Raw genomic sequence first — 10,553 nt, forward strand, 5'->3', positions numbered from 1 at the left:
TGTGTGTTTATGTTGAACTGTGCACCTGTCTGTGTTTTATATATATGTGTGTAAATGGTTTCTTTTCCAACTCTGTTTCATATGTGTCTGCAAGGCTAAATTCCCAGATTATGAATGCATGCGTGTGATCGACCATCTATCACAGAATGGATCGATGGAAACCTAGAGATATTAATGGGACTATGCATGTTTGAGAGACAATGGCAAAAAACCCGTGTTTAACACTGAAATCCTTCAGTCGGTGAGCAAAATTAGAGTAAAATGGTGAAACCACACAGGGGCCATTGGATCGAATGATCAACGGTCCTGATCCATATCGCATCGGAGAGGGCCTTTGTAACTGCGGAATGTTTAAGCTCCAATATATCGGAGCCGATGTATTATAAATTGTCGCGTATAAAGGTTTCAGGTCCGAAATGAGCCTTTAACCTTGCAAAGTGGGAGAGCGACAGCCGGAGCCGAAATATTATAAAGAGCCGATTGAATGGGATGTCGGGTCTGCAGACCCTTTGTATTACAAAACCGCCGATGCGAACCTGCCGAAATGACGACCCGAAATCATTAAGAAGTAGATTATAATGGGCCGTCGGGTCTACAGAACTATTGCATCACAAGAGGCCGCGATAACCCCGATTTCCCGGACCCGAAGTCATTATAGGAAGGGATGTAAGAGGTTTCGGGTCCGCGAGGGCGTCAGGGGTTGGAGACAAGTGTTTATTGCGATCGCCGAATGGACAGACCTGCCGATAAGTATAGAGGCGGGGACATAAAATTTGAGATCCGCATATGTGAACTGGAGCGGGACTTACATGTTTTCCCGTGTATTAACATATGTGCATGTCCGCGGGGCTTTAAAGATTAGCCCGATAGATGTATATGCAGATGGGTGGTGGCTTCCGATAGTATTAAAAGCGCTGATAAAAAGGTGGCTCCAATTCTAAAGTGTGGTCCATGGTTAAAGGCTTAAAGCCTTAGGCGCTTCCGATAGGCTTTGTGGGGCATAACCCACAGGCCTCGGGATCAATTTATTTGGGAATTGGGATTTTGGTTAACCCCCAAAATCTCACCCCATCACAAAACTATGGCTGGAAAAGACGCTTATGTTTCATGATATTTTTTTTACCACATAGTGAATCCGTAATTTCTTGAACTAATCTTAAAAAAAACCAGGATCAATCCATATAATACTTATCTAAGGAAAACACTGAATTGAAGAAATATAATACTTAATTGACAATACTTAATCGAAAGAAACAGTGATCACAATAAATATAATGTTTGATTCAGGAACGAGTGCTTCGACACCATGCGTTGAAAGAATGGTGTTGTTGGTATGCCGCTTAGAAGAGGAAGTCAACAAGGGCATGGAATGGGATTATTTGAGATTTGAGTTGAGTTGTATCTAGGTAATGATGAAAGTCGTGGAAATTGTTCAGAGACGAGAATTTGATGCGGCGGGGTAATATCAACAAGAGCGAGTGCACACTATACTAGGGTATTTTTAAGATAAAATAATTTTTTATTTTAGTTATTTTATATTAAAATTTAATATTAATTGAATTGTCCTAAATATAAATTTTAAGACAAAAAAAATCCCTGACAAAAACAGTTTAAGATAAAAATATTTTAAGACAAAACTTTCTATTTAAGATAGAAATAGTTTGAGACAAAAATATTTTAAGACAAAAATTTAAATTTAAGACAATGGTCATTTAGAAAAAATCATATCAATTTAAAACAATATTATTTAACACCTATTGACTCTCATAGTGCACCCTAAGTCTACCACCTTGTAAGCTACTACTCTCTTGCGCCTATACTAATCCTGTTATTTTACTCACCATTCACATTATCTTATATAAAGACAACGATTCGTTGTGTTCTTTGTTTTGTAGCGGTAGCTGACACAAAAATTTTTTCTAGCAAGATTTCTAGGACATCAATTCCTCTCTTGTCCCTTTGATCTCTGTTGATATCATTAAAGACAACTTGTATGTTGTTGCATTCGGGAATTTTGCACAGAAATTCCCTAAATGGATGGGGGATAATTATATTTTTTATTTTTTAATAGTTGTTCAAACCACATGAAATTTAATTATAACAATTTCTAATTTCTTTTATATTATTTTTCTTTTTCCATTAATTATTTTTAATCAAATATAAAATTAGATTATGCTAGCCCCAAGGGATAGCTCAGTGGAGTTCTTGTTGCTAAGTGCTTCGCCTATGGGGAGGTCATGGATTCAAATCTCCTCGACACCCTTAGGGTTAGGCCTTGCTAGTTTGTCCTAGATTTTCCGGTGGAGTGGCCACTCCTTTCCATGAACCACTTTGAAAAAAAAATAAGACTATGTTATTTATATTAATTTTTTAATTTATTATAAAATTAAAATATAACATTTAGAAAAGTTATAATATTGTTGACTAATTTTTAAGTATTTAATTTAATGTATATTTATTTAAAAGATATTTTAAAAATTATGTGAAAATAACAAATTAAAGATAATTTGATTTGAAAACAAATACTATATACATACCATATTCTACAAATATAATAAATAAATAGAAAAAAATTATTATTTTTTGGTTGGCCTAAATGATGTGAATTTGAATTGATCTCATGCTTTTACAAAATGCTTCATAACAAAGTGATTGTGAATTGAGTTACATTCCATGAGCTAATTTTATTTTATTGTTTTTTAAATATGTGATTTTTTAAAATTACTTCAACTAAAACTTTGATATTAATTTATTGTTAGGTATTAATATTTTCATAAATATTTTCATCTAGTAATTAGAAACCATGAATGCATTATTAAGAAATTAATATTAGCCATTGATAATATTTCAAACTAGGGAATAACGACTTTGTGATTTATATTTCTCACTTAATAGAGATACATATAACTAAATTATGAAGGAGGTTGAAAGAGTACCTCTAGCATTAACTTTAATTTAACCTAAAAAACCATTGCCAAGCCCCTATAGTCACCCACATTGAAGGCTGACTTAGCGCACCCAAATGACCCATCAGTATAGGTTTGTGGTGCATCGTGACTCATTTCATCTCATTGATATTCTCAATCTGAAACTTTGCGAATTACACCTCACTTTTTATATTTCATAATTATTAAAATTCATAAGTTTAACACCTATTGAAGTATGTATATAATCATTCAATTCAATTATGCTTTAACATAACCAATATGAAAATAATATGAATAAAAGTAATATTATAGAATCAACAACCCAACTGGCCTAACAATTGTCAAATGATAAAATGTGTTAAAACCAACTAAACTCTAGTCTCATATAACAATTTAAAAGTTATAAGAGAACACAATTCATACAAACCTATCCTCAAATTTCCTATTTGATTTACTACCATCGATCGCAACTTTGTCATTAAATAAATAAAAAAAAAATAAATATCTCATTGATAGAAATAGTAAGTACTCTCATATGCATGCAATGTATGAAGAGTTAAGTTAAGTGAAGGAAATAAAATTGAATCTAATATTAGAATTCAAGTGAGTCAGGGCTAAAAAGTTAATGCCTTGTCAAGAAAAGTTAAGTTAAGGAAAAGAAAAATGTTGATTTATGTTAAAGTGAAGTTAGAAAATTTTAGTTAAAGTGTCACGTCATAGTTTGCATGAGGAAAAGAAAGTTAGAGTTTGTATGATTCCATATTTAGAAATTTTAGTGCTTATATACTCATGGTTGAGTCATTGTAATGTGAAGTAAGAAGAGACAATAGTAGCAACTCAGTGGATGTATATGAGAGAATAATTGATGAATATATATTCAAGAAGAAGCTTGTGTACTTATTTGTCTTGTGTTTACATGTTTATCTCTGCCTCTAAATAACAAGTGGTATCAGAGCAAGGTTTAGCAAGGTTTCAAAGAACCAAATGAGTTAAGAAGGCCATGAGATACTTCCACTAAGAGCCTTGGCTATTGTGAGTAGCCCACAAATTGAAGTTTGCATCCATTTGTCCATAAGTAGAAACTAGAGCTCATTGAGAGTTTGTAAACCCAACTACTAAAAGATTAGGGTGAGTAGCCTACAAAACCACCACCATATCAAGAGGAAAGATCCACCACCATTGACCAAAGAAGGAGTCTCCACCGTACATTGTAGCCATGAGCCTCCATAAGAATTTGCGTAGAAGAGCTTAGCAAAGTTGCTAGTAGTTATTGGGATCCACCATTAAAGTGAAGGTTAAAATGTTTAGTTTTAAAGATAATAAAGTGTATGCAGCATTCATTTCTATAAGGCTGATACAATAAGGAAAGAAGACAAAAGAAAAAATAAGGATGACAATCATGGGTCATAAAGCAAGACTGAAGCAAACCAAGAAAATAAATCGAAAGGAAGAGCCAACGTATTTTGAAGAGGTCATAGAGGTTCTTGCCACAATCGGGGCATCTAAAAGACAAGTAGATGAAGTAGAAAAGTTTGAGGATGAATGTATCAGGATAGATCTTGTAACACTTCCAAAATTTATTAGTTATTTATTTTGTTTTTGGGAATTGACAAAATGAAAAGATTTATTCGATGTAAAGAGTTGATTCAATATTGGTATAATAACCCATATGATGAAGTATGTGATTCCCTAGTATTGGATATTATAAAACATGCATTGGATGAGAAATTCTTGTGGAAGGTAGTAAAAGCTACATCTTTGTAAGAAGCATGGAAAACCCTGGAAGTAGAATTTGGTATAAAAGAAAGTGACATAAAGCAACAAAGTCTGTTATAGTCTATTGAGGAATCAATAGAAATTCAACTCCAGTTATGAGAGTAAATGAGCAGCAATGTAGGAGGAAAAAAAGCTTGGAGAATCCCACTCAAATGTGGACGATGGTAATAAAGACTATAAAAGTGAAACCCATCATAAAGAAATACATATGGATGAAGAAGACACAGAAAAGATTGTAGAGTGAGAAGTTGAAGCCTCTAAGTGTGAAGTAGAGAAAGAGCATATAGATGCTCGAGAACCCCACTGTAACATGGATGGTAAATATGATGGTGAATCCCACTGTGACGAGAAACATGTCGATGGTGACTACAAAGTGAATTGTGAATGATGTTGGTATTGGTGCTATATTGTTCACTAAAATAACCTTTATTGGTACTATATTGTTCCAATTTTTTTAGTCTTGGCTAATCCAATTTCTTTATTTCCTCTTTCCCCAAGTTAGATACATATGTGTCAAGTTTTCTTGTGAGATTTCAATTATGAGATGAAGTAATAAGCATAAATATTTGTGAAAGATGGGCAATTTATTGCATTTTGAAACTTTTTTAGGTTGCAATTGTGATCGAACAATGTTGTGACCAAAATTTATATCATTTTCCCAAGATATCATATGCACTATTTAAAACTAAAAACATATAGAGAAACTAACTATTGTATTCTAAAAAGCACTATATTTGTATATCATGTTGAAAAATGTAACTAGGTTCGGTCTTCATAAAATCTATTTGTCAAAAGAATTTTTACTATATTGTTCACTACTATAACCTTTATTGGTACTATATTGTTCCAAATTTTTTAGTCAAGGCTAATCCAATTTCTTTATTTCCTCTTGCCCCAAGTTAGATACATATGTGTCAATTTTTCTTGTGAGATTTAAATTATGAGATGAAGTAATAACCATGACTATTTGTGAAAGCTAGGCAATTTATTGAATTTTCAAACTCTTTTAGGTTGCAATTGTGATCAAACAATGTTGTGACCAAAATTTATAGCATTTTAACAAGATATCGTATGCACTATTTAAAACTAAAAACGTATAGAGAAACTAATTATTTTATTCTAAAGAGCACTATATTCGTGTATGGTGTTAAAAAATGTAACTAGGTTCGGTCTTCATAAAATCTATTTGTCAAAAGAATTTTTATTATTGTTACAATGAATTATTAAAGCATGAGTTTCATGCTTGGTTCATCATTTTATTAGCCAAATTCCCCATTGTGGACTTCTAGGATTAATAAAGAGTCATTAGAGTCATTCTATATTTTATGAGACCCTTCTTGGGCTTTCAAATGATGTAAAAAGAATGATTTTTGAGTCAAAAATGAATTATGTAACCTCCCCACCAAGTCGGCCTCAAGAAGATCAAGGTAGCCTCAAGGAAGGCAATTCAACCTCATTGGAAGGCTATATATACCAGGAATTTTGACTTCATTTGGAGCATTTCATCTCTCTCACACATAGTTTGATATCTGAAGCTCGAAGCTGGGAAAAGTTTGAAGGTGAAGAAGGAGGCTAAATGGAGTGTGAGTTTGGTTAAGGAGGAAGGGAAGAACAAAATCAAAGTTTCTCTCTCTCTCTCTCTCTCTCTCTCTCTCTCTCTCTTGTGTGGGCTAGTTTAGGAGATAGAAGTGTCCTCGTCAATGTCGAAGTTGTTGTTGTCATCGAAACTTGTAGAGTCGAAGTTGATAGGGTCGAAGTGTTGTTGCTGCTAGGTCGAAGGTTGGATTGAAGAAGGAGAGGTTGGCTTGGTGTGGAGGAGGTATGTGTCTATGTTGAAGAGTCTCAAGAATAACTATTGAAGGAAGATATTTTTTACTAGGTTTTCCCCTAGATAGGGGTTTTTCCCTGACAGAGTGCCTACATCTTGTGACTTGTGTTTTTGTCATGTTCATGCACACATAATTTCGTAATTGATCGATGAAAGATAATATAAAAAATAAGTAAAATAAGCCAACATAATTCACAAGTAATTATCAAGAAAGAGAAATCTAACCCTAATCTTACTAGCATTGATTTCTCAACATGGTTTCAGAGCTAAGGTTGAAGAAGATTGAATATCACTTCATTGGATTAAAGGAAATGATTACTCCCTCTATGATAAGAATGGGATTCAATTCTACATGAAGATGGATCAAGAAGATTGTCTACTACTTATTCGAACAGGTCAGAAGTCAAGGGCTCTTAGCTACACTTACAGGTTCACTTAATGATGATAATGCATGGATCATTGGAAATGGAGTGCCAAGGCATATGACAGGGGAAAGTAAACAACTATAAACTCTATCAAAGGAACCATATTCCCATGTAGTGGAATGGGAGACAACAAAATATATGTTGTTACAGTCTTGGGATTAGCAAATTTGAAGCTGGAGAATGGAGCAAAACTACATCTCAACAACATACTATATGTTCCAGGTTTTAAAAAGAATTTTCTTTCAATTTCTTACTTAGAATATAAAGCGGATAGAGTTGATTTTATTGATGGAAATTTCTTAGTTTGGGGAAAGGCTTCAAGTATATATAAATCTACGGTTATTGGAGTTTGTGAAGGAAGTTTGTATAGAGTCATTACACCACCTTTGCAAGCTCTAGTTGATATGGAAATCTCTCCTATTGAGCTATGGAATAGAAGATATGGTAATCTTCACTACAAGGTCATTCCCACTGTTAAACATCTAGTTCATGGCATCCCTAATATCAAATAAGATTGTGAACTAGTTTGCAAGGGATGCTCTTTGGAAAAACGTACAAGAAAACCATTTTTCAAATAGTGAAACAAGTTCTAAAGAAAAAGGATGAAGTATTTGAGAAATTTGAGTTTAGATATGTGGAAACCCTAACTGAAAGAAAGGTAAAAACTTTGAGATTTGATAATGGTGGGGAATACACTTCTAAATAATTGATTTCATATTTTAAAGAAGCAGGAATAAACAGGGAGCTTATTCTTCCCTACTATCTCAAAAAAAATGGAGTGGTCAAAAGAAAGAATATGACAAATGAAGAAGGTGTACGAACAATGATACTTGATCAAGACTTGCCAAAGTTTCTATGGGGAGAAGCAACAATCACAGTGATATATATTCAAAATAGAAGTCCACATAGAATTATCAATAATATGACACCCAAGGAAGCATTCATAAGAAAGAAGCCAAGTGTGGTCCATCTCTAAATCTTTGGGAGTCTTGCCTATATCCATGTTCCAAAGGAAAAATGAAAGAAGCTAGATTCTACAAGCATAAAAGGTATCTTCGTTGGCTATAGTCTCTCCTCAAAGGCATATAGAAACTATATCAAGGAAGGAGGACACATTAAAGTAATCAGGGACATTATATTTGATGAAAATCAAGCCTACAAAAGATTGAAGGATATTCCTATTGATTCTGATGACGAAGATCTACCCATATTTGAAGAAGAAGAAGTACAACCCGACAACCCTTCTACAATTCAAGAGGAGGAAGAAGGACAAAATGATCCTATTCAACTTGTGATCATACAAAGCACAAGGAAAAGGCCAAATTAGTTAAAATCCACTCTTGAAGATGTTGAAGGGCATGGAGCTATGAAAGGAACCTTTAGGGAAAGAAAAAGGCTGAAGAGATATTATGGATATGTTGCATATATGACAAGACTAATTGAAGCAGAACCATCTACATTTGAAGAAGTTGTTCATCAAGAAGTATGGAAGAAATTTATGCAGGAATAATATCAATCTATCATCAAGAATGGGGTTTGGGAAATTGTTCCTAAACCTAGTGGCAAATTGGTTTTCATCTCAAAATGGATCTACAAATATCAAACACGTTGTTGATGGAAGCATAGATAAATACAAGGGAAGATTTGTTGCAAGGGATTTCTCTCAAAAGGAAAGCATAGATTATGAAGAAACCTTTGCATTCATTGAAAGGTATACTACCATTAGATCTTTGGTTTCCTTGGTTGGTACAATGGGATGGAACATCCATGAAACGGAAATGAAGACACCATTTTTAAATGGGACTATCGATGAGTAAGTATACATTGAGAAACCCAAAGGATTTGAAGTAAATGGCAGGGACACTCATGTTTGTAGACTCAAGAAGGCCCTGTATGGTTTGAAGCCAGACCCTAGGGAATGTTATGCAAGAATGGATTCATACCTTCTAAGATTTGCGTTCATGAAGAGTTTCATTGATCTTAATCTCTACATCAAGGTTGTGAATAATGAGCTAAAAATTATTCTCTTGTCTGTGGATGATCTATTCATTGCAGGTGTGGAGAGAAGAATACAAGAATGCAAGAAAATGTTGACAGTTGAATTTGAGATTAAGGATCTAGGACTAATGCACTATTACCTAGGTCTAGAAGTATGGAAAAATCCTGGGGAGATATACTTGAGGCAAGTAAAGTACATCCTCAAGTTGTTGGAGAAAATTGGGATGATGGATTCCAATCCCATGACTACTCCTATGATCACCAATCTCAAGAAGTCGAGGAGCTCCAACTCAAGTCTCGTGGATCCTACCTCCTATCATCAGTTGGTCGGTTCTTTGATGTATCTGGTAAATACCAGGTCATATATATGCTTTGATATGAACATCCTCAGTTAGTTTTAGTTGAAGCCTTGCCATGATCACTAGATAACTGCAAAGCATATATTGAGATATCTTCATGGTACGATACATAACTGCCTAAAGTACAATAGCAAGGAAGTCAATTTGATTGGCTTCACATATTCTGATTAGGGTGACAGTAAGACCAATGGAAGAAGCACTATTGGAGGATGCTTTAGGTTGAGATCTGCCATGATCTCATGGATGATTAGATAGCAAGATCATTTTGTTTTTAGTAGTGCTGAAGCAGAGTACATGGTTGCATGTGAAGTACGAAAGGAGGTTGTATGGTTGAGGAAGATTCTGATAGATTTGTTCAAGAAGCCTCTAGATCCTACCATAATTAATTATGACAATCAATTTTTTATCAAGATGTTTAGAGATATTAGAAACATTTTCGAAAGAAATAACATCGAAATATTTAGGATCATAGAAGCGTAAATTCGAATATGTCTAGAGATATCGTGTTTCATGCTAGGATGAAGGAACTTGGTGTAGGATGGGATCATGAAGCTACAGTATGTCCCAACATACGATTAGGTAGTTGATATACTAACAAAGTCTCTTCCTAATAAGAAGTTTGAATATCTTATAACCATGTTTGGTTTAGTTGATATTGTTGATTTTGTTGATGATGATAAAATTTTGGAAGATATTTTTTGAGGCCTTGTGTGTGAGACACATTACCTGGGAGGACATCTGGCTGACACTATGTGTTGATTTCTAGTTCCTGAAGTAGGGAGGGTGGCATTGGTCATGGAGCTCTGACCTCAAACATGCACCTAGATCCCTAGGTTGATGATTAGTAAGTAAGCCTGATGTACCTAGAGAGGTTGAAAGCTTTAGTCCATATTATTCCCACTTTGATAGATTTCCCTGGTCAAGAATCTAGTTCTTGGCATTGCTATTCCTAAATTGTTGAGAGACCTTGGATAGATTGCCCTGGTCAAGAATATAGTCTGTGGCATTGTGGTTCCTAAACTCCTCATAGTTCATATAGTTTGAGATATTCCATATGATATAGTTTAATCATATTGATGCTCATTGTAACACCCCCTACCCGCCTAATTAAATGTCCTCACACAAACTTGAGTAAGAAGAGAGTATGACTAATAAATAAAATATTGGTTCACATGAAAGTATATAAAACAAGGAAATACGAGATAATTTTTACACGTGATACTTAGTTAAGTTTGTTGGC

This window comes from Pinus tabuliformis, chromosome 2_1 (assembly GCF_031772625.1).
Source record: "Pinus tabuliformis cultivar Carrire ecotype Pingquan chromosome 2_1, CPIR1, whole genome shotgun sequence".
NCBI lineage: Eukaryota > Viridiplantae > Streptophyta > Pinopsida > Pinales > Pinaceae > Pinus > Pinus tabuliformis.